General features: G+C 37.2%; 1 pseudogene across 1 annotated transcript; it reads left to right on the top strand.

The window, feature by feature from the left end:
- Positions 1–18,508: 18,508 nt before the first annotated feature.
- On the top strand, positions 18,509–22,869 carry LOC145567576 (protein CDC73 homolog pseudogene; annotated as a pseudogene). The gene is made up of 3 exons (XR_014095699.1): positions 18,509–19,250; positions 20,087–20,169; positions 20,291–22,869. The product of XR_014095699.1 is annotated as a protein CDC73 homolog pseudogene (transcript).
- Positions 22,870–23,825: the final 956 nt, after the last annotated feature.

The raw sequence follows: 23,825 nt of genomic DNA, 5'->3' as shown, positions 1-23,825 counted from the left end.
AAGCGTGGTCCGACGAATGCATCTAGAGCTAAACTGCGTCGGATCAACCTCAGCACGAGCCCGAATGTTGATAGGGCCCAACAGCTCCAATACCTCTGGAGAAAAGACAGAGATCTCGCTATCGAAAGGAAGCGGGACCGAAGTGAACTCCAATCCCGTGATAAGACTGAAATCAGTAGGGGTAATAGTCATCTCACCCTAGGGAAAATGGAAGGTGTTGGTGGTGTCCCAAAAGAACTCCACCAAAGCTCAAACTACGTAGTGGCTCTATTCGAAAGAGTACATAGCCTGAGCGACTCGCAACAGAGGTTTCAAGCCACATGACTCCCACAGAAGGCGAGACCATTATGGTCGCGGAAGTATGTATCGTATAAAGAGCCGATGGTCGTGTTGGCAAAACCATGGCTACAAACTCGCCCGCTATGTATCCCTCAACGAACGCGCTCCGAAATATGAAACTCAGGCGCGAAATATAGAGTGTGCTCGTCCCACCCTGGAAACCTCCCTAGAGAAGAAGAGGTCCCTACGCCGGCGTCAACGGGATCGTCCTCCCGATGAGCCTCCCTAGAACGAGAACTCGAACCTCGTCTTCTAGCCATGCTATGTTATGAAAAATAACAGAAAATTAAGGTTCTATAGTATCTAAGGTTCACCTAGCCGCATGATACTATGTTCGCAAAAAACAGAGTACGTAGTACTAAAATAGAGCATGATTTCAATTTAAGCATAAATGGCAATTTTCAGCAATCAAACAATTTCTTGCAATACTATGGCAAATATTGTGACAAATTTTGACAAGAATGGCTAGCAAAAACACGAAGAACAAGTCACATTGTTCTCATGAACTCAAGGGGTTCAACAATGGCAATTTGCCCATTTCTTCGCCAAATTGAATAAAACAAGTCTCAAAATGCTCTAAACATGATATATAAACATGATCAAGCAATTTCAAGGCATAAAATTCAACGAACGAACCGAATTAAGCATAATTGGGTTCGATTATTTCGGATACCCGCGCATAAACATCTCCGAATACAGCAAAAACTGAGATAAGTTTGAGAAAAACTTACATGGATCGGGAAAATAGATGAGATGAGCTTTGATTTGCAACAAGTTTGAGCGAATTTGGTGGACAAACGAGCAAGAACGCCCAATTTGAAGTCTCGAACGCAAATGAACAATAGCAACAGCAGTCACGACAAATGAAGAAGAAAGGGGTTTTATTTCGAAAAACCTGACATCAGCGCCAGACAACGAGTTCGTCGCCAGGCGCTGACCTTCGTCGCCTGGCGTCAGAGCTAAAACCTGGCGACAGTGTGTTCCAACATGCACTGGTGCGACGACGGGATATGAGGCCCTCATAAATGACTATGCGGACCTTATGCAAAAATTTCGGGTTCCTTGGTACGCCAGTTAGCCCCTATAAGCAATTTGACATGATTAAGTAATCGGCTCGATTACAATCACAGTAGGTGACCGACCTGATAAAAGATCGTCTCACTTAGCTTAAAGCGCCTAAACATTGGCTCATCGCAAGCACCGACGTAATGGTTCACAAGCAGCAAAATGCGCCGACATACTGGCATCGCGAAAATATCACAACAGCAAAGTTCAAGCAAGCTTTAAGGATCGACAAGCGTTGGTCTTCAGTAATTTTCTTCGAAATATTATCGCAAAACTGAGGATGACTTCAAGCGAAGTTATCTTCGACGGCGTTCCCTAGGATGTGGAAAGTTGTCAGAAAACTGAGGCTGGCTTCAAGCGAAGTTATCTTCGACGGCATTCCCTATGATGAGAAAGGTTGTCAAAAAGCAAGAGGTGGCTTCGAGCGAAGTTATCTTCGATCGTATTCCCTAGCTTGCGGAAGATAGTCACAACGCGGCAGAAGATCACTTCAAGTGAAGTTATCTTCGATGGGGTTCCCTAGCTTGCGGAAGACTATCACAACACAAATTGAAGGCAGTTGCAAGCGTAGCAATCTTCAGACGATATCCCCTAGCTTGAGGAAGATCGTCAAACAAAAATCGGTTACTCTAGAGACATGTGCTCGACGGTGCAAGATACGCGTTTCTTAACTCTTTTATCTGTTCAACTAATGCTAGTTTGCAGGTATCGGCGTTACAAGAATGATTTAGGATCGCAGAACGTTCTGAATCATTCTCCGTCCTTATCGTTACTTTGATTTTTGTTTTCGAAACTTGCGTTTCTCCAAACTCAGTCAAAGTGGGGACTTCTGTAGACACCCAAATTTGTCTCCCCAAAACCAAACCCATCGATGAATACCTTTCACGTCATTCGATTATCGAATAAAGTGAAAGTGTGGAAAGTCTAGTGATGAGGATATTTTTATTAAAATATCTCTCTTTCTGTTTTTGAAAATATTTCTTTTCTTACTCTATTTATATGAAAATAGCCAGTCCAATTTGGTTTGGTCCGTGATAAGGGTCCAATAATAGTGTAGTTGGATTGGGCTTGAAAAGAGCTTTCCAATGATATATTATAAGCCCGATTCCGATGAATTATGAGGAAGTTATGGATTAAATTAAATTAGGCCCAATGATTTTAAATGTGGCCCAATGATCTAGAGGAGGGCCTATTAATTATTATTCCTAAAATGATTAGGATTCATTTTGATCTTCTAGGAATATATAGAAGGTTCTCTTTAATTCTAATAGGATTAGGATTGATAATTATATTTTTAAAGAAAAGATGTTTTATTTTGAATAAAATATGTTAAATCTGATTTTAAATCTGCTTGGACGCAAAATTACCTTTAACCGATTTAAAAGGTGATTCGCGTGTGAAAGCGCGTTGTACTTTTGAACCAGCGTGAGACGACAGAGTCGTCGCCTGGCGCTGACTTTCGTCGCCTGGCGACGAGCTTGTCGTCTGGCACTGACTCCTGTCGTTCGCGACATAAGGTATTTTATTCCGAATATGATTTTCTTTGATCCCGTGCTATTTTTTCTATAAATAGGGGTCGAATTTCCCTGTTTTCAATCATCAACAATCATCTCTCTCTATTCTCTCTCTAAAAGCTAGAAGGTTTCTCTATTATTTTTCTAAACCTTCCCTCTCTCAAAATTCTGCATACATTAGCTTTAGACACACCTAGCCAGAGTTCAAAGTTGCCTTTGCCAAAGACGTGAAAGGTTGATAATTTCTGAGGGTTTGGCCCCAAATCTCTATTTCAATTATTTAATTTAATTGTTTGATTTTATTATTTTTCCTTGAAGTTACTAACGTGTGTATTTTGTTATTAGAAAGAGGTACGAGGCATCGAAGTAAGTAATTTAATTGCTTTATTGCTCCTTTGATATAGAAATCATGCTTTGATTATTTTGATTCCTAGTATCATGTTAGGATGTTATATTGCTTCCTAGTATCATGTTTAGGGTTAACTAAAATTTTTAATATCATGTATATTTTATTATGATGCTTCCTATTCCTTTTCTTAATATCATGTTAGGAATAAAGCTTTGATCTTTAATGTTTAGTGACATGCTAGGGTTTGTTATTAATCTTGTTAGTATCATGCCTAGGATCTCGCTATTATTATTATGCTTTGAGATTGAGAATATTATTATTATGATGATGATTATTTTATGTTGCTTGATACATATTTTTGTTGTTATTGCTTGATCACGCCCTCTCTTACAGGATTAAAGGGAATTTGTACTTGTAATCACGCTTAATAAGATAATTAATAATCTTGTTTAGGCTAATATGATTATAATTCAATTGATCGCCAATAATAGATTTGTTTGTGCATTAAATTCGACCAACATAGATAAACAGGTTTAGGTTTAACCTATTGATTGCATTTTAATCAGAAAGCGCACATGAATACGAGAATAATGAAGTAGAGGCCTATTTAGGGCAGGTTCAATCTCTTTTAGGTTGGATTTGTACCTTCATCCCCGAACTTCTAGTCATGGTTCTAGACCTATTGGAGTTAATGATCTGCTGGATCGGTAAGGGGTGTAACCTTCACCCTGTGAACAGTTTACAAGTTCCTAAAACTTGTTGGCGACTCTTTTACTCTAGCTTCCTTCCCTTTGGACGCCACCATGCTTAAGTGTATGATCACAGTGGGGCTCAAGTGTGGGATGCTTGAAATATCCCTACATTAGGAAAGTTTTATTTTAGTAAAGTTTAATTAGGAAAGGGATTAGGAAAGAGTAAAAAGGGAAAGTTTAGGTAAGAAGGGTTTCTAGAGAAAGGGGTATAAATATTCAACACTTGGGCAAATTAAACTTTGCCTAGAGTGGAGAATACCTAAGGTAAACTTTCTCTCTCTTCTCCTTTATTTTTTTTCTTTTTTTCTTTCTTTTTCCCCTTCCCCTTTTTCAGTTCACCACCGCCGCCCACCACCACCAGCACCAGCCGGCAGCAGCGGCAGCGCCACCAGCAACCGGTTGTGGTGTCGTGCTGCTATCCGGCCACCCCCTTTTAGAAAAAAAAATTAAATCTTTTTGTTTTTCTTTTGTTAAAATCCTAGATCTAATTATAAATTATGGGTTTTGTGTTAATTTTATGATGATTGATATTAAGTATGGTGCAAATTAATTTTCAGATTTAATTCTAATTAAAAAAAAAGCCCCAATTTTGAAACCCTAGATTCATAAATAATTGATTATTGAAGGATTATGATTTAGAGTGGTTTAAACCTTTAATTTAAGGGTAGCATAATTACAGCAAGTTTTTATTAATATATATTGCTGGAAATTTTGGTAGTATGCTAAAAAAATCAAGTTTCTTGAAAGAATTTTAATTATCCATTAATTGGGATTAAAGTATGAGGTTTTAAATAAATTTTTAGCTTGTTTTAATTAAATTATGAGTGGTTTAATAAGAGTATATATTGCCGGAAATTTGTGTAGAGTGGATTTTAATGCCATATTATGATTTTGGTTTGTAAGAGACTTTGAATTGAGTGATTTCTATTAGTCGTGGCGATTTTAAGATCGTATTCAAGGTACGTTCGCGTGCTTAGCATATTTTTTATGATGTAGTAGCATGCTAGATGTGATTAATTAATTTCAATTAGTATCATGCTAGATTATGATTGGAAATTGTGATTTGGTTGATATTAGTGATTGAATTATGAAACATGATTTATTAGTGATGGATTATTGATCTGAAAATAATCGTTTGGCATGTTGAATATGAACCACACTTTTATTTATGGCATGATAGAAAGCATGCTTAATTGAACTAAATGTTTAATTTGGTTTGGAATATTGAAAAGGAATTTTATTATGGTTCATATAATTTTTATTGATGCTATAAGCATGAGGAAGGAGCTATGTAAGTGTCTATGTACACGAGGAATAAACTGTATGTTGGTGCCTTAGTGCACTTAAGGTGTTTTCAACACCGAGGGATAGGATTTGTGGCGCATTATGCGTTTAAGGTGTCTTTGACACCGAGGTAGATTTAAAAAGGGTTTAACATTAAATATTATGTGGTCACTAATTATTCAAGAATTAAATTAGTATGTTTGGTTGTTTGAATAATTATCATGATTGTATGATTATGGTTTGAGAGTCATCACCAAGTTTAATAATATGTAAATAACGTAAAGTGAAAGAGATTACGCACCAAAACTCTTGGAACGTATATACCTTGAGTATGAACATATGGGGGGAGTTATGCGATTTTATATTTGACCATAACTTCTACTGGGAGTACAGGACACTGTATTTTCCTTTTATTATTATGCGCAGGAATTCCGCCACTTACGAGTAGTTCTTTTATACTGGCACGGTTAGCTCCCGTGTTAGTACCCCTTCATTGGGGCAGGTTAGGGGGGAAACCCATTCGATGCGTAATCAATACTAAATAAATTATTTAGTTACTTAGTTAAGAAGTTTTGTGGTGTGTTGTGTGCTTGTAGACATGTGCAACAAGATCAGTTGTGTATTGATAGGTAAAAGCATGTTAGTGTGTTTAACTACGCTTATGTACTCAACTTTGCTGATTGTGTATTTGTGTGTTTGTTGACCTTGTCTTTACCTTGGCCCTATGATGACCCATTTTTAATGGAGAGTAGTGGAAACAAGTAGAGAGAAGCTTTTCAGGTGATGAAGCATATTCATTATGGGCATTGAGTGAAGAGCGATTCATGCTAGTTTCCATAAGTTTATGATATGTTTATCGCTTTAATTATTTTATGAAAGTAATGTTTGTGAGACTAACGTGAAAGTTTTGAATTCGGTTCGGTTTTGTTAAGGGCCTACAATGGTTCCAAGTTGTAGGTTGACTTTATTTTACTTTGGTTTGACTTTACTTTCATTGGTTGACTTTTTAAGTTGAGTCGTTTTTAAGTATTTTCAAGGAGAGTCTTCCAATGTGTGTCTTTGATAGTTTCCTTAGCCGTTTTCATGGTGGCGGTAATGTCTTAGATTTTCCTAATTTGAGTTTTAAACAGAGCAAAACAGGTATTTTTAAAGAAAGGAATTTCTAGGGTGTTACATATCTCCTCCGGGATGCATTGAATAAGGAGAACTATGAGCTTCCTCCATCAACTTTTGCTTCAAATCACTTCGATTATGGGGAATACACCACCTCCCTTTGAACCTCATGCTTCCGTCATTGGCTATCGAAAAGTCCAATACTTGCCCTTCCTCGATCTTTCCTTTAATCTTGTTCAACTTCTCGTCCCCAGGTTGACTTTCTCGAATCTCATCATAAATCAACGGTTTGCTCAACAAGGCACTCAAAAGTTTCTTTACCTCTCCTTGTTCCAATACCTCCAAATTCATCTTTTGGAACTCCACACACAATTGATCTGGAAGAATTATGGCGTTAACTACATGACTTGACTTCCTACTTAATGCATCAGCTATAACATTTGCCTTCCCTTCATGGTATTGGATCTCCAACTCGTAATCCTTAATCAACTCCAACCATCGCTGCTGTCTCATGTTCAACTCCTTTTGAGTGAATATGTACTTTAAACACTTATGATCGGTGAAAATCCTACATGTCACTCCGTACAAGTAGTATCTCCAAATCTTCAATGCAAACACAATTGCGGCTAACTCCAAGTCATGGGTCGGGTAATTCACCTTATAAGGCTTCAACTGTCTTGAGGCATAAGCAATCACCTTTCGATTTTGCATCAACACACAACCTAACTAGAACTTTGACGCATCACTATACACTTCATACTGCTCACTTCCATCAGGCAGGGCTAACACAGGTGCCGTAGTCAACTTTTCTTTTAACGTTTGAAAACCCTTCTCACACTCCGGAGTCCACTCATACTTACATTCCCTTCTCATCAAGCTTGTCATAGGCCTTGCAATTCTCGAGAAATCCTTAACAAATCTCATATAATAACATGCTAACCCAAGAAAGCTCCGAACATCTAACACACTCCTCGGGGTTGGCCATTCACTTACCGCCTTTACCTTTGCTGGTTCAACCGATACTCCTTTGCTCTAGGAAAGCTACCTCTTCCAACCAAAACTCGCACTTTGAAAGTTTGGCGTACAATTGATGCTCTCTCAAGGTTGACAATACCGTCCTCAAATGATCCTCATGCTCATCCCGATTTTTCGAATACACCAAAATATCATCGATAAACACCACGACAAACTTGTCCAAGTATGGCCTAAAAATTCGATGCATTAAATCCATGAAAACTGCAGGTGCATTGGTTAACCTAAATGGCATTACAATGAATTCATAGTGACCATAACGAGTTCTAAAAGCGCTCTTTGGGATGTCCGACTCTGTTATCCTCAACTGATGATACCCTGACCTTAAATCGATCTTTGAAAATATTCCTACTCCCTTCAACTGGTCGAACAAATCATCAATCCTAGGTAGTGGGTACTTGTTCTTGACCGTCACATTGTTCAACTCTCGGTAATCTACGCACAACCAAAGACTTCCATCTTTCTTACCCTGACCTTAAATCGATCTTTGAAAATATTCCTGCTCCCTTCAACTGGTCGAACAAATCATCAATCCTACGTAGCGGGTACTTGTTCTTGACCGTCACACTGTTCAACTCTCGGTAATCTACGCACAACCAAAGACTTCTATCTTTCTTCTTCACAAACAAAACTGGTGCACCCCATGGTGATGAACTAGGCCGAATATATCCCTTCTCCAACAAGTCATCTAATTGAGTTTTCAACTCTTTCATCTAATCCGGGGCCATCTTATATGGAGCCTTTGAAATAGGTTCTGTCCCTGGCACTAAGTCTATGGTAAATTCAACATCCCTCACCGGTGGCATCCTTGGAATCTCCTTAGGAAAAACATCGAGAAATTCATTCACTACTAGAATAGCTTTCCTATCATCTCTATCTCCTTCTTCTATCTTTTGGACACTACACATATATAGTGGATATCCTTTGGCTACACACTTCTTAAGTTGTAAAGCAGATATGATCTTCAACCCTGATCTTTTCCCTTCCCTTCGATAGATTACTCTAACTTTGCCTGGGCCACACAACGTGACTTTTGGGCCTCGCAATCAATTTGGGCCTTGTATTTGCCCAACCAGTCCATCCCCAAAATGACATCGAGATCTTGTAAGTCAAGCTCAATAAAGTCTGACAGGAATTCTACCTTTGAAATGACAAGAGGTACACCCTGATGCATCTTAGTACAACTCACCACTTCCCCTGATAGGATAGCAATATCTAAGGAAACAGACAGCGGACTCTCTAACTTGAGTCTATCTACTAAAGTTCTAGAAATAAAAGAGTGAGACGCCCCTGAATCAAACAAGACTTAAGTAGACATAGTACAAATAAAGAAATTGCCAATTACCACATCAGAAGCAGTTGCTGCCTCACGGCTATTCATCACGAACACACCACCCTTGGGAGCAGCTCCACTATTGTTGTTGGGTCCGGGCTTAGGATTGAATCCGCTGGACTGAGTTGGCTTGGGTTGGTTCTTCCCATCTTGGGGTTTACCCAATTGTTCATCAGAGACCTTCTTGTAACACTTATACTCATGATGACCTAGCTTTTGACAGTAGCAGCAAGTCATTAAGTTTCCCTCACAATCTTTTCCTAGGTGGTTTTTCGCACATCTCTTGCAAAAATAGGTTCTCTTGGGTTTGTCTCCATTCCCTCGGTTCCCATTTCCTCTTTCAAAATTACCCCTGTTGTCCCTTTTCCCATTGAAATTCCCACTCGGGTTTCCTTTAACCTTGGGTTTCTTCTTACTCCCATTGAAAGTCCCACTAGGCTTCCTCTTTTCCCCAGAAAAGTTTCCCTCCAGCTCTCTCCCCTTGATCCCATAAAGGTGAGCTGCTCTCCCATAAACCTCATCTAAGGTTTCAAAGGTCACTCCTCCTAATTTTCCTTAAAAGGTCAAAGTCAAACCTAGCTCAAACCTATGTGCCTTAAGTGCTTAAGTTGGTACTACCTCAGGTGCAAATCTCATTAACTCAATGAACTTGCTATAATACTTATTAATTGTCATGTTCCCCATCTTAAGGTTTGTAAACTCCATACACTTTTATTTCCTCAAATAGGCAGGGTAAAACTTCTCTCTTAAAGCTTCCTTAAATTCAGCCCACCCAAAGTTAGGATTACTCAACAAGTCATCTCTCCTTTGACTCTACCACAAATCGGCTTCCTCTCTTAGGTAATAAACAACATTATTGACTTTTAATTCCTCGGGGCAATTAATAGCATCAAAAAGTTTGTCAAATTCTCTCACCCAATTTTCTAAGCTCACTAGGTCTACTTTGCCAAGGTAAGTGGGTGGTTTAGCTGCAGCTATTCTTTTAAAAACTTCCCCAAAAGCATCAAGGTCATTATGGGATTTTCCCTTATTTGAGTCAATACCGGCTATGTTTTCGGTTATTTTGGTTAGCCTTTTGATGACATAGCTAATTTTGGAACTACTCCCTTTCTTGATCCGTTGCCTTAGAGACATGATCCTGAATAATGTGGTAATTAAGCATAATGAATTCACAAACAAATTACTCATTCATCCAACAAAGACTCAGAGATGTGATAACTTTACTGTTCACAAAATATCTTGAGTAATAAACGTTCATCGAATTAACTAGTAAGTCTAAATTGTCATTTAAAAGCAACTCTAGGTAACATCTCAAAATAAATCGTCACAAGAATTTGCATGCAATTATAACACATAAATCAACAAACACTTCATCATATAATTCACATAAGAGTGCAAATCACCTTACAATCCATTTCCAATTTAGGAATAATTATCGAATAATTCATGAACCTTCACCAATACTACCTTGGAATATAAAAATTCCCAAAAGACCATCAACCTTGCTCTAATTCGAATGTCATCCGAACTTCTACTTTAAAAATATAGTTTGGATGTATGCTTAGTCCATATGCACATAATTCACGTAAAATTTGAAATCACTTTTTGAATACGTTTCAAATCCTTTAATTTTGAAAATATTACATAATTTATTAGTTGAATACTTGATTCATAATATGGATTAATTGGACCAATGAGATCCCAAGTAAGAGAGGTTAGGGTCGACGTTGCCCTAAGCCCAAGTTCTGCCTAGCTAGAGCTCATTGTCAATCCAATAATCCCCACTATTAATCTTTCTTCGTATAAAAATAGAAAGTAGTTTTTTTTACTTAAATATATACTTAATATATACTTGAGAAAAACAAATGCGAAACTCTATCCTATATGCCCTTCTTAGGTCTATCCATCAGTTTTATTTTCCTATTTTAATCTTTTTAAGACCTGAAAACTGATACCACCTTGAAACACCCCCAAATTACTCTCCAATAATAATTATTATAAAACCTGGTTTAGAGGGTAACTTGGGAATTACCGCCACGTGATTACGTAAGACTTAAAAAAGATTTGCAGCGGAAGAAAAGTACTTATCCTTTATTAATAATAATAATAATAATAATAATAATAATAATAATAATAATAATAATAGTTTTGAAACACTTCTGGAGCAACTAAAACACTGATACTATGTTTACTAAATTTAACTAGGTGATCACCACCCATCATTCCCAATGCATCATATAATTCACGTCGTCTGATCGCCATCACCTATCTACTCGTCATTAATGATAAGTAGGGCCAAGCCAAAACAAAAGAGAAATACGTATTAGCCAAAATGCTAAGTACATACAAATGCTAGACATGTAAAATCGATTTAGTTAATTAAACATGCTTTCGAAAGATCCGACTTTAATAAATCATAATTTATTCAAACCACTAAAAATTCCACAATCGACATCTTTCAAAGATAGTTCTGAATAGAATAGAATACGAGTCGAAACCTCATTTTCGTAAATCATTTTTCCACCTAAGTGTGCACACCCACCAAGCTAGTAACTCCTTTACATAGTGCTATCAAGGAGAAAGACTAGGTCATACATAGCCCATAGTCTTCAATTTTATCTCCGCATAATGGGAGTCATAAATCTGAAATATCCAATAAATAAATCCGATAGATAATTTTCCAATATCCCATACTCGGGATAATTTAAACAATAAAACTTCATTTTAAACATTTTGAATATCGGTACAAGTTTATAATCAATCATATAAAATATTTAAACAATTAAAACATGCTTCCGAAATATATTTCAAAATCATTCAAACATGGTTCGAAATCACTTAATATGTAAATCACGTTGCATATAAAAGTCACTTTATAAAAGATCTAGCCATGTGTACGTACCTTGATCTTTGCACACAAGTACGGAACTCCTAATTACGGACTCCAAAATCCTCCTACAACAAACCAATAATTCTAATCAAATACTTTTCAACTAATGAATACAAGACTTAACATACCGACTTTACTAGTTGTGCATGAACAATTTATTATTTAAATAATCCCTAAATAATAATAATAATAATAATAATAATAATAATTAAAAGTAGTAGTACTATATGTAAGTAAGTAGTACTAGTATAACTATATATGTGAATAGTAGTAGTAGTAGTAAATGTGCAAGTAGCTAGTAATAATAATAATAATAATAATAATAATAATAATAATAATAATAATAATAATAATAATAATAATGAAAAGGTAGTAGTAATGATACGTAAGTAGTAGTATGTATGTGAGTAGTAGTCATAATAATAATAATAATAATAATAATAATAGGAAGTAGTAGTAGTACGTAGATGTAGGATTAGTAGTAATAGTAGTGTAGTATGTGGTAGAAAGTTTGAGAAACATATAGCTTTGTTTGGGACTTACGGTTAGCAACACAAGGAAGGAGGGGCTGCTTTTGGTGGTTGGTGGTCAACGGCAGCAGGTGACGACAATGGTGGTAGTGTCATGGTGGTTGGGCAGCGGTAAGGAGGATCTCTGGCCAACTCACGATCAAGAAGAAAAATAAAAGAAAGAAGGGGATGAAGAGGAAAGAAGGAGATAGTTTGGAGGAAGAAGATGAAGTAAGATTTGCCTTACTTCATGGCTATTTATAGTGGTGGTGTTGGTACTATTTTAACCTTCATTAATGAAGGAGGCAAGTGGATGGGTAGTTTCCCTCTTGCCGACATAGCTCCATAAATTTTATTTTTTATTTTTATTATTTATTTATTTATATATATATATATGTATTGAAGTAGAATGCTAGCTAATGGGTAAGTTGACGTTTGTTAGTACTACACATATGAATTGAACTTGTGTATAAAAAGCGAATTTGGTACTTTATCATCTGAATCGGGTACAAAGTATTAACGGTTGAAAATTTGATTAGGATACGAAAAATTTTAATTTGACTCGTATAATTAAAAACCTTTATAAAAATAAAATCATTTTCGTAAAATCATATAAATATTTTTATAGAAAATATTTCGGAAAAATCCATAGTTAATAATAAGTAAGTGGCTTAAAAATACGGGGTATTACACTCGATGTTTTCCATGGTCGAAATTAATGGTTTTTTTGTCAAATTCGACCATGAAAAGTGTAGATCTCGACTTTTCATGGTCGAATTTGGCCTATTTAAACCAAATTCAAGAATTCAAAGCCAATTTCGGTTATTAAGGTATGTTTTTCGAGTCTTTAATATTTTTATTTTATTATTATTTTTTTTTTTTTCATATTTTCAGTTGTTGGCTTGTTGATGTGGTGGGTGTGGATGTAGTGGCTTGGTGCCATGGTGTAGGGATCTGGTGGCTTTTTTTTAACATTTTCGGTTATTTTGTATTTTTTTCGTGGTGGGTCGGTTAGGTTTAGGTGGGCCATGGTGGGTGGTTTTAGATCTGGGTTTAGGTGGGTCGTGGTGGGTGGTTTTAGATTTGGGTTTTGTTTGGGAGGGTTAGGGTTAGGTGGGATGGGTTAAGGTGGTGGTTTTGGTTAGATTAGGGCTAGGAGGTGGGTTTGGTTCGGTTAGGGTATGTGGTGTGGTGTTTCAGTTAAGGTGGGTAGTGGGTGGTGTGGTTCGGTTAGTTGGGTGGGGGCGGGGTTGACAGCGGCGTTTTGGGTGGTTAGAGGCAGTGATACGCTGTGCCGGTGGTAGCGCAACGTGTTTTTTTTTAATTTCATGAAATAATTTTCCGATGGAATTCCTGTAGAAAATTTCTAACAGACTTTTCCAGTGCCGGAAAATTTCTGTCGACATTCCGACGGAAAAGGTCGTTTTTCCTACAACCACTTTTACAACGACCAATTCTAACGAAATTTCTGTCGAAAATAGGTTTTCCGACGGAAAAATTATGTCGAAAATGGCCTGTTTTCTAGTAGTGTATGGAAGAGCATCAGGTTAAAGTGTCAATATGACAAAAACAAATGTCGTTTTTAGCAAAAATGTAATTGAGTCCCGGTGAATGGAAATTGTGGATATTTTGGGGGTGAGAGAAGGTGAGAAACATGAAAAGTACTTGAGATTGCCGACAATCGTAGGGAAATCAAAGAAAGCCATCTTTGCCATAATAAAAGAGAGAATCTAGTGGAAAGTCCAAGGGTGGAAGGAGAAGCTCTTATCTAGGCCTGGGAAAGAAATCTTAATCAAGGCGGTAGCTCAGGCGATTTCGACTTCTATGATGAGCATCTTTAAAATTCCCGAGACTTTGATTGATGAGATTCATGCACTATTGGCTCGATTTTGATGGGGGTCAACGGAGACTTCTAGGAAAATGCATTGTCATACTTGGGATTCGTTGTGCAAGCCAAAGTCGATGGGAAGGTTGGGCTCTCGAGATCTCAAGGTGTTTAACTAATAAGCTCTCTTGGCGAAACAAATGTGGAGACTTTATAATAACCCGAACTCTTTGATTCATGCCATCCTTAAAGCTCGATATTTCAAGAATAGTTCAATTTTGGAGGCTTTTAGGGGTTATGACCCAAGCTACTCGTGGAGAAGCTTGTGGGGTGCTAAGGTGCTGCTGTTGGATGGTCTACATTGGAGGGTTGGAAATGGCAGGGATATCCAGCTCTGGCTTGACTCGTGGATTCCCGGTAATGTGAACCCATTCATGACACTAATTTTGACCTTGAGCTCCGTGTTGCTATTTAATTGACCATCATTGCGGTGAATGGAAACTGGAGATGTTGCATCAATTATTCCCAGAGGAGGTTTGTCTTTGTATTCAACAAATTCCTTTATCTCTAAATTTTCCAAGGGATACTAATTACTGGTGGCCATCTAAACATGGCAAGTTTACTATAAGAACTGCCTATTGGCTTGGAAAGTAGGGGCTTGACCAGATGAGAAATAGTGCAGGAAGTGCTACTGATCAAGTTTGGCAAATTATTTGGGGTTTAGGGGGTCCGCCCAAGCTGTCTTATTTCGTTTGGAATGCTTGCAAGGGTAGTCCGGCAGTAAAACAGGAACTCTTCAGAAGACACATTGCCACTGATGAGTTATGTGGAGGATGCGGTTTGGAAGAGGAATCAATCAGTCATGCTTTCTTTGAATGTGTATTGAAATTCAGCAGGTTTGGTTAGTTCATGACCTTGCTGCAATTATTGAAAACTCTCCACGCCAAGCTCCTTTTTACTAATTGGTTGCTTTAGATGGCTGGGATGACAGACAAAGGAGTGCTTATGAAGGTTCTGACTATTGCGTGGGTTGTATGGTTTTGCAGAAATAGGAGAGTGCATCATAACTCCTCCCTTAATACGGTTTTTACTACAGCTGGCTTCCTTAGAATGGTGCATGATTATGACATTTATGCTGCTAAGATGTTCAAATCGTATGCATGTTCTACTACAGCTGTTGTGAGCAAATGGGTTCGCCCTCCTCCTGGCACTATAATACTCAATGTTGATGCACATATTGGACTTGGGTCTTATAGAAACCTAAATGTGTCTCCCCAAAACCAAACCCAGTGATAAATACTTTTCACGTTGCTTGATTATCGAACGAAGTGAAAGTATGAAAAGCCTTGTGATGTGTTAGTTTTTAATAAAAATCTTTTTTTCTGTTTTTGAAAATCTTCTCTATTTATGAAAATAGTCAGTCCAATTTAGCTTGGTCCATGATAAGGGTCCATTAATTGTGTAGTTGGGCCGGGCTCGTAAAAAGCTTTCCAATGATATATTATAAACCCAATTCCGATGAATAATGAGGAAGTTATGGTCCAAATACTAAATTGGGTCTGAAATGGTTTTTACGACCCAATGATCTAGTGGAGGTCCCATTAATTATTATTCCTAAAATTATTAGGATTGATTGATAATTATCTAGAAGGTTATTTTGAGTTCTAATAGCATTAGGATTGATAATTATCTTTTTAGAAAAAATAATGAATTTGGCTTGAAATAAAACAAGTGTTTTATTTTGATAAAATCTGATTTAAAATTGATTAAAACGGAGTTTTAATTGCTTAATTATATTAAGAAAAGGATTCCGTACAAGAAGCGCGTTTTATCTTTTAATTGTCGCAAAACGACAAGCCTGTCGCCAAACGACAGAGCTTGTCGCCATGCGTGATTCCTGTCGCACGCGACAGGGAGCAGTTTTATTCCGATCCAGATTCTGATTTGTTTCTATCAATTCCGGACTATTTTCTTATAAATAGGGGTTATATTTCCCCGTTTTCGATCATCGACAATCATCTAATTCGATTCTCTCTCTAAAAGTTAGAAGCTTATTTTCTTCTTTTTCTAAACCTTCCCCTTTTTACAAAATTTCGCATTCACAAGTTCTAGACACACCTAGCCAAGTTCGAAGTTGCCTTCGCCCTAGATGTAAAAGGTTGATAATTTCTGAGGGTTTGGTCCCAAATCTTATTTCAATTCTTTGATTAGATTTACTGTTTAATATTATCCTGGAAGTTATTAACGTGTGTATTTTGTTATTAGAAAGAGATATGAGGCATCGAAGTAAGTAATTCGATTACTTTGTTATTTTTTTGATATAGAAATCATGCTTATATTATTTTAATTCCTGGTATCATGCTAGGATGCTTATTGCTTTCTAGTATCATGTTTAGGTTGCATCCTATTCTTTCTAATATCATGTTAGTATCATGTGAGGGATAAAGCTTTGATCTTTAAAGTTTAGTGACATGCTAGGATTTGTTATTAATCTTGTTAGTATCATGCTTAGGATCTTGCTAATATTATTATGTTTTGATGAGAATATTATTATGATGATGATTGTTATTTTTGTTGCTTGATATATTATTATTGTTATTGCTTGATCACGCCCTGTCTTGCATGTTTAAAGGAAATTTGTACTTGTAATCACGCTTAATAAGATAATTAATAATCTTGTTTAGGTGAATACGATTATAATTCAAGTGATCGCCAATAATAGTTTTATTTGTGCATTAATATTCAACCAACATAGATTAAACAGGTTTAGGGTTAATCTATTGATTATATGTTAGTCAGAAAGCGCACATGAATATGAGAAGAATAAAGTAGAGGCCTATTTTTAGGGCAGGTTCAATCTCTTTTAGGTTGGATTTGTACCTTTATCCCCGAATATCCAGTCATGGTTCTAGACCACTATGGAGTTAGCGATCTCATGGATCATGAAGGGGTGTAACCTTCACCCTGTGAACGGTTTACAAGTTCCTAAAACTTGTTGGCGACTCTTTTACTCTAGCTTCTTTCCCTTTGGACGCCACCATACTTAAGTGTATGATCACAGTGGGGCTCAAGTGTAGGATGCTTGAAATATTCCCTACAGTTTTTTGGCGACTCCGTTAGGGAGGATTTCTATTTTAATTCTTAAAATTTATTTTGACAATAATTTAGAATGAGTGGATGAGACTCGAAACGTTTTAAGTATTCATGTGCGTAATTTTGATTGACATTATTGACATATGCATAAAAAGAGGTCCGCATTGGAAAGACCATCTGTAATACGTTAAAAACATAGGATTTTTAACACATAGGAAATTTGGGAAATATCTTTCACAACTAGCATCGAAAAAACGCTATGAAAAATCGGAAAATTCAAAGAACAGAAAGCTGCTGAGGCATGTAGGAACCGACGCCGAGAAAACAGAGCCAGCGCCATGCGATGGCTCTATCGATGTGCGACAGCAATGTCATTTGGCGACAGAGCTATCTTTTGGCGCCAGGCCCTACTGTCTCGCGCCATGTTCTTCCAATACCGAGCCAGAAATCTACCTTTTTTGTTTCGACCGATTCTAGTACTGTTTGCTCGATTCTACTTCTTAATTGAGTTTTTCTCACTTTTCTGAACCCATATGTGTTCTACATATGGTCATAACCCTCTGGGAATTCACGCTCCATCTACCCAATCGAACGCTCATGGCAACAAAGGGTACATCCGAGTTTGTTGAATTCACCAAACCTATGTATGTTTACACTAACCGTTTTTTTGACTTGTAAATAAGTCTAAATAAATTAATTAATGACTAAAAGACTTTGCTTAATTAATTAATATGAGTAATTAAAAAGTCTAAATAAATTGATCAAACTTGACTTAGTACGACTATAGGCTTGTCCTTTTAGAGTAAAATACTGGAAACAGACCCAGACTGATGCTTCAACAATGACAAAAAGGTTTGGACTGTGGCGCAACACACTAGTGTTTGGCACGATGCGACAACTCTGTCGTTTTGCGCTGGGTTCTGTTGTGTGGCGACAATTCTGTTGTTTCGGCGATAGTCCAGTCTTCTGCTCGAGTCTTCACGCCGAGTCTTAGTTTATTAACCAATTTAATTAGTTTATTAACGGCAGAATCTATGATTAGTCCTTAGTTAAGTCTAAGCACATAGTCACATGGTCATGACATGAGCTAAGCATGTCACCTACACTCACTAGTCTTAGCGCACAATTTGTCACCATGACCATGTCTTAGGTTCATGAATGAGTCGTTTTTCCGTCATTTGAGTTGGAGGCCTATTCTATTCCTAATTCTCCCATTTTTCTCTGTCAACATCATTTTTCCACTCATATCATTCTCCTTTTTCCTCCATGATCTCTTCTCATTCATTGCATGTTGAATAGAGTTTGAGTTAAAAATAAAAATTTACCCCTAACTTTCCTTTTTGTCGCACTTGATTGAGGAGAGGAATGTTTAACCAATACAACACTTTTTGTTAAAATATCACTCTTTGATCGAAGAAAAAGGGTCGTAAAGAAGTTTTCTCAAGTAATACCGGTTTCCCCTGTAAATCCGAAACTGCTTATCGTTCTAAGCAAGGTAATCTCTACACTCTCGAAACCCTAGTTTTCTTCATCAAAAGTCGCCATATCAAGCAACCTGAGTACATCAAAAATTCCACCAATCAAGGGAATCCTCCTGTCACCTACGTCGATCGGAAGCCTCTCCTTGATTACCTTGAAGGCCGGGTTCGTAACCGCGATTTTTATGGTATATATGTTGGGGCGTTGAGGAGGGAGCAGGAGAAGCCGCAGCAGAGGAAGGAGGCGAATGTGGGTGGGAATAAAGGGCGGCTTATAGGTGGGGAGAAGGATGAAGGGTTTCATTCGGGGCCGAAAGCGAAGATGCTTAAAGGTGGGGGGAAGATTGGTGAAGGGGTGCCAATTATTTTGGTGCCTAGTGCTTCTACTACTTTGATTACTATTTATAACGTGAAGGAGTTTTTGGAGGATGGTGTTTTTATACCTACTGATGTTAAGATGAAGCAGATGAAGGGGCCGAAGCCGGAATGTGTGACGGTTCAGAAGAAGTTTAGTAGGGATAAGGATAAGGTCATGACGGCTTATGAGGTTAGGGATAAACCCTCGACTTTGAAGGCCCATGATTGGGACCGTGTTGTTGCGGTTTTCGTGCTTGGGAATGAATGGCAGTTCAAAGATTGGCCCTTCAAAGATCATGTTGAGATATTTAATAAGAGTAAGCTGCCAAAACTTTGATTTGGCTTTCTGATGATCACATTGTTTTCTGAAGTGTTGTGGATTGAGTTTTGTAGCTTGTTTCATATAGTTATTTGATGCCAATATCTGTGTCATGCAATTGTTTCTTATGTTTGTATTACTTTGTTGTGTAAGTAGAAATACTACGTAATCAGATTTTTTTTAAAAAAACTCTAGAGTAGAACCTTATTCTTTGGTTTCCTCTTGGAATTGTTTGATTAAAAACTGTTGTATGTATTGAGGCACATGTGGGACTCGTTGTGTCGGACTGTAGTATACGAGCTTGTGTTGAATGTATAGAATAGAACATTAAGCTATTAGAAAGTTGGTAACATTTTAACTGCTGAGGGGAAGAACGTTGACTAATTCCTTGTCAATTTGGTGTGATTGCTCAGTGATGTTTCCTGTCAGAGTTGAGAATAATAACGATGATATCTGAGAGAAACGGGGAAGCTGTAGTAATGCAGCCCTTGGTAATGTTATTGAATTTGAAAATTTTCTAAGCTGGTTACTTCTTGCTTTCTTGGTGAAACTCAATTATAACTTAAATGTCATCTTCCTTGATTACTTTACAGTTTATGGATACAATTGAAATGTAATAGTTTTATTAGTAAAATATGAGTTCAAGCTTTGGGATAAAAATCATAGCATTTTTTACAATGTGTGAAACTGAAGCATTTTAGTTTGAAAGCTTTCAGTGTTTGGTTTGGAGTAGCAAGTTACAGTTGGTTATAGTTATTTTAATGTTATGGTTTGGGCATCTGATCAATTATTTTTTTGATACTTGTTGCCTTATTTTGACTGTATATTTGACAGTTATTGGTTTTTACATGCGATTTGAGGATGATAGTATAGAATCGGCAAAGGTTGTGAAACAGTGGAATGTAAAAATAATCTCGGTAAGTGTGACCTTGCCCTTTATTTACTTTCATATGCATTTGTTTTTGTTTAAATTCCTATTGGTTGGTCAATACTAGTGTATTATTCTAATATCACAAAGATTTAAATGTATTGATACAGATCAGCAAAAACAAACGACATCAGGATAGGGCAGCAGCCCTTGAAGTATGGGGCAAGTTAGAAGAATTTGTAGCACGATCACGCTCTTGAGGCTATCTTATGTGTGAAAATTCTTGTAAGCTCTTTTGGCAACTTTTTAGGCCACCTCATTTTTTGAGAGTTAAATTTTTAAATGACAGGAATTGAGATCCTTGGATTGCTTTTATGGATGTTGTCAGTCTTCTAATAGCATTTGTATGATTGTACATAATGATTTAAGTTTTGTTGTTAGCATTTTTTTTGCTCTATATTGCCCTTTTGCAAGAGTTATGTTTTAGCTGGTTTCTTTAAGTAGCAATTTTTTCTATGTTCATGGGATATTTTACTTTTATGTCAATTTTAAATGAGCATTGTAGGTCTTTTCAATCCTCTCTTGCTATAAGCAATTTAATTTTTGTCTTTAAATAAGAAAACATAACAGGAATAATCTCAACTATGGGAGGTCTTCTCAATTTAATGTCAATTGTTATTGCCGCCGTCGACTTACCATCACCCTACCATTCTCTCTTAGATCTGGAAGTTGGGTGGATTTTGGTCATGTGGGGTTGTTTTTGGGGTGGACAAGGTGATTTATAAGGTGGGCAAGGTAGTTTGATGGTGGGGGTAGGTTGATTTCAAGGTGATTGTGGTGGCTTTTGTGGGGTGGTTGGAAGTTGAGTGAATGGTGGTTTTCAGGGCTATCCTGATGGGGCTTTTAGGGTGGTGTTGGTTGGATGACGACATTGATGGTGGTTGGGAGGTTGATTATTATTGAGCTGTATAGGGTGTGAGACTTGGAGGTGGATAGGGTGCGCTGGTTGTGTTTAGGTTGGTGGTCACTGGTCAGTTGGTGCAGCGGGCTGGTAAAGAGAAGGGTGGTGAGGGCAGGATATGCAGTGGGCTGGTGTGGTGGTCAGGTTGTGGGGCAGCATCTGATGCGTAGGAGAGGAAGAGGATTAACGGATTTTTAAAAAAATTACCTTTTCTACAGGTCACATATCATGTTGAATGATTTTGGAAGGATTCTCCCAAAATTGGTTCTTCGTATTATATTGGGTTGAACAATAGTTGGGATTAAAATGAGAAGACCACTCATAGTTAAGATTATGCCTATTAATCTATACTTGAAATAATACAAATGGATGTAGATTTTATGATTATGCTTGTATACAGGATATAAATATTTGTATTAGGAAATTAATGTGATCTTTTCTAGTAAGACCTATATGTAATAGAGTTGTGTAGGCTACTTTCTGAAGAGATTTTTTTTAGTAAAATAAGTTTATGGTAAGAGGGTTAGCTATATAGAGCTGGGATATTTCATTCACTCAATATCCTTTCCTAGTCTGGAAGTGTTGATATTCTGAGATGTCAAGTTGCAGTACTTATTTCGAGGGGTTAGTTCAGTAGAATATTCTGTGGATGAATTTCTAAAATTCTAGTACAAGTGCCAATTGGTTGAAACTGTTTGTTGCGTTAATTGTGTGTCACATCAATAAATCATTTGGATTTTCAATTCGGACAAGGTTTACTTGCCATCAAGTATTTACGTAATAATACAGCTGATGAGCAGAAATATAGATCAATCCAAAGTGTCCGAATTTGTAATGACATCAAAATGTAGTTATTCATAAGCCATAAAGAAAATTGTAGCACATGAAAGTGTAGCTATAGATGGGAGTGTGAGGTTCAAGGTTGTTTCGTAAGATTCATTCTGACACCCCCCACCCCCCCATCTGCCAAAAAAGGGAAAGAAGGGAAAAAAAGTGAATTTGCTGAGCTAATGTCTCTCATATCCAAAGTAGTGGATCTATATGGAATATTTGTGAACAACTAATCGACATAGTTCCCGTATTATTTATTTTTGGGTCGTGGCACTACCAAATGACGGGTTCTGTCCAGTTACTTGTCTATGGGTCCAATTCTAACATTTGACAATTTACAATTTTATTTGGTTTAAATGACAATGAATGAATTTTGATTTATAATATCTCTTCTCATGCTCATAGTCATATTCATCACATGCTTAATTACAAGGGTAAAGGAAGGTCATAAAGTGCATCTTTGAAGAAGGCCAAACCACCTCATCCCATGCAAAAGAAAATGATTAAATTCACACATAAAGTTTTCAATTTAAGGGAATAGAATTAACATTGGGGTATGTCAATTGGATCTGATTGGGGGTGAAATCTGTGTACTTAGAGGGAATTTTTAAGATATTATGGCTTTCCTTATTGTCGAATATTAATAAAAAGTCCATATTAGTTTGTTTATAAAAATAAACGTATATGGTAGTTGCTTCAATAAATAGTGTTAGGTAGCACACAAACATTTTCCGATTTTATTTCTTCTTTTATTGGAGTTTATTAATATTGAGTGGCTGGATTTATTTTCTCGCCACACCCGCATGCTATGATCTTAATCATGTTTAAGGCTTTTTAATCCAATGTGAATTGTGGCTAAGGTGTTAGTTGGTCATAGTTAAGGACTTGGAGGACCACTTCTTTTGCCTCCAGGTGGTAGATCCTATTACGTTGAAAGAATTGGCATCCCCTAAAATTTGAGCGTTACTTTCAGTTGCTTCTAAATTTCAGGCAAATTCTTGCACTCCAGTCCATTGCGGGAGGCTGCCTTGACAGTATTTGTTAGATCCTTGTGGTTAGGGAGGATGGCATTTGGAGATTGATGGGGATGATGGATCAGAGGTTACTTGCCTCAGGCTTTCTTTTTAGGGTAGGTGAGTGGTGCACCTGGGCAGTGGTTTTCTCATGACGGGGTTTGCGGCAGGGGAACTTACTGTCATTTATTTTTCCTTTATGCCATTGTAGCTGTTGCCATTGTAGCTGAAGTGCTGGATAAATTGTTTAAGTGGGGAGTGTCTTAAGCACTAATGGAGGATTTTTGGGTGGGGAGAAGTCCTGGTGTCCCATTTAAAGTGATAATAATTTGTTTTAGCTGCAGATATTGATATTTTATTAAGAGGGTGCTCACAATTTTGCAGATTATCAAAATTGATTTCAGGGTTAAAGATTAACTATTCTAAATGTGGCCTTGCTATTCTGGAGTTTGCTGCTTTACGGCTATATGAAATCCAAACTTAATCAGTTATTTGGCTTTGGAGGCAGTACTTTTTAAAAACCTTTCTGGAACCCTTGGATATAAGAATTATGATAGTGTTGGATATTGTGAAAGGTTTTCGGAGGGAGACTTTCCTTGCGGCAATCTAGCTGCCTTGCATTCCTCTTTACTAGCTCTCACCTTTTGAGGTTTCAGTTGAGGCTGTGAATAGTATCGAGAAACTTTTAAACTGGTGAGCGAAGAGACCATCTTGTGCTGTTTTGGTGTGTCTTACCATGGAAGGAGGTTTAGTTTCTAAAAATTTAGCTCTTGAAGGAAAGTTGTTGTGGCATCGTGTTATCAAGAGCAAGTATATGTTACTTTATAATGGGTGAGATTTCTTCAGGCTCTGATCATTTCTTCTCATTTGTCAGAAAAAATTTGGGTTACTGATTTATAA

The sequence above is a fragment of the Chenopodium album genome, chromosome 11, assembly GCF_948465745.1.
Source record: "Chenopodium album chromosome 11, dcCheAlbu1.1, whole genome shotgun sequence".
In the NCBI taxonomy this organism is placed as follows: domain Eukaryota; kingdom Viridiplantae; phylum Streptophyta; class Magnoliopsida; order Caryophyllales; family Amaranthaceae; genus Chenopodium; species Chenopodium album.
Note: the sequence above shows the minus strand (reverse complement) of the source record. Positions and strands in the feature narration are given on the sequence as shown.